The sequence below is a fragment of the Babylonia areolata genome, chromosome 33 (genome assembly GCF_041734735.1).
Source record: "Babylonia areolata isolate BAREFJ2019XMU chromosome 33, ASM4173473v1, whole genome shotgun sequence".
Classification (NCBI taxonomy): Eukaryota; Metazoa; Mollusca; class Gastropoda; order Neogastropoda; family Buccinidae; genus Babylonia; species Babylonia areolata.
The window spans coordinates 6,739,828-6,742,327 of NC_134908.1; positions in this window are offsets into that span (position 1 = coordinate 6,739,828).

A 2,500-nucleotide genomic window follows, 5' to 3' on the forward strand; every position below is an offset into this window, starting at 1 on the left:
CCCCACACCCCTCCCCTTCCCCCTCCATCTGCTTCGCTTTCGTGAAATCTTCCTGATTTTGTTTGTTTGTTTGTTTTGTTTTTCTATGGTCATTCGCAACTGAATCAGAATCAGAATCAGAACCAATTTTAATGTCAATTAAACCTGAACAACGTTTATAAGACACGCGTGCAAAGTTACATGAAACCACGCACACAAAAAAAAAAACAAAAACAAACTAGATAAATATTGAAAAAGAGATTGAATCACTCCTGCACGCTATGGCGTTTTTTGGCAGCAGTTACTGACAAATTTCCCAAACAGTCCCACAAGTTTGTCTTCCAGTATTAGCTGACTGAGTTTAATGATATTTGGAAGTTGTTTTTTTTTTAATTTTTGTATGAATTCTATTCTAATTTCTTTGTATAATTCGCAGTCATCTAAGAAATGATATTCATCCTCTATTGTTTGACATTGTAAACATAGTCTCCTTTCTTTTGGGATGTTGAAATATCTGCCTTTTTCCATTGCTAAATCATGACAGGATATTCTTAATTTGCACAATGATTGTTTTTTATTATAATCAAGATATCCTTCAAGCAAATAAGGCTCGATTCTGTATTCATAAGTTTATTATAAAAAATTAATAGTAGTTTAGATTTATTTTCAGATTTGTTTCTCTTCCAGAATAAAACATATCCATATTCTGGTATATTCATTATAACGTGGCTAAGTCTATGACTATTGAATGGTAACTGTGTAACTGTACTGCTGTTACTTTCCTCCCTACTTAACATTCTTTTTACTCGTCTGGCTTTGGTTTATGCTTTTTCTTTTTCTTATATATATATATATATATATATATATATATATATATATATATAGGGGCGACTGAGATTTGGGAGCATGCACAGGAACAGGATAAGAAAAGAAATGGAAACTTGTGTATTCTGACACGACAGATTGATTTTTTTTTTTTTTTTTTTTTTTAATAAATAAAGTGACTTATTCACTTGTTTGTTTGTGTACCATTGATTTTTTTTCCCGTTTTTTGTTTGTTTGTTTGTTGTTTTTTGTTGTTGTTTTTGTTGTAGTTTTTTAGTTTTTTGGTTTTTTGTTTCTTTTGCTTTTTTGCTCTTTTTTTTATCATAATCATGGCCCTCTTCCTGTTGTTGATGACGCTGGTCACGATGTTACTGGTTGACAAGGACACGAGAGTGACCGCCCTTTATCTTATTGCAATTAATTTATTTATTCTTTGTTGGGGGGCGAGGGGGGGGGGGGTGGTACTGAGTTAAGGAGAGGGCTAGGCTGCTGATCATTACATAAAGATGAGTGGGTAAGGAAAAGTGTCAGTGTTTTAATCACCGAGATGACCATTTTTACACATGAGCCATAACATGAACTGAGGACTAAAATTAATACAGGGGAGTTAACACGTACAAAGCGATACCATACAACATGATACGCGGTATGACTCTAATGATGATAATTATGATACTATTCGTATGACGTGACAACACGTACGATGATACGTACGTCATACACTGACGACACACTCAGTAACGATATACTGCTCTACACGTTGCTGCACAACAGTTACATCACTTGCACTGACGGCTACACTACACTACACTACACTACACTACATTTGATTTACACCACACTGTTCTCTTCTACAATGCAGTACAATATACAAAAGACAAGACAAGACAAGAACAAGACAAGACAAGACATTTCAATAAGATGCACGGTGGTACCGGTGAACAGCGAGTTTAATTAAAACGTAATGATAGCTTGTAGACAGAGGAACGCAGGTCTACTGTCTACAGTGGAATTGAAATTAAATTAACACGCCGGGTGGGAAATAGGTTATATAATATATTCTTTTCCTTCTTCTCTCCCCCCCTCGCCCCCCCCCCCCCCCCTCCCCCCCCCCCCCACCCCTTTCCTCCACCCGCCCTTAAAAAAAACACACGCAGTGATGTATTCCTGATCTTCCAAGCTATTCAGCTGATCGTAGTGCACATCTCAGTGTCAGTGAACGGCTCGATGTATGCGGCTTGATTTGATGAACTCTGTCTCTCCGTGTATCCGTGCACGTACGCTGAATAATTATTATCATCATCATCCTCGTCTGTAACCAGAATCTTACTGTAATTAAACAGAATAATAAAGTTCTTTCCTTTCACTTTTTGGGGGGTTCTTGGAGTGTTTTTTTTGTTGTTGTTGTTTGTTCAAAGTGTGCATCTGCCGTGACTACTAGTCCGACTAAACATTAGTGAGCAACACGAGATTTGTATTTGTATTCCTTTTTATCACAACAGATTTCTCTGTGTGAAAATCGGGCTGCTCTCCACAGGGAGAGCGCGTCGCTACACTACAGTGCCACCCATTTTTTTTTTGTATTTTTTCCTGCGTGCAGTTTTATTTGTTTTTCCTATCGAAGTGGACTTTTCTACAGAATTTTGCCAGGAACAACCCCAGTTTGTTGCCGTGGGTTCTTTTACGTCCGCTAGGT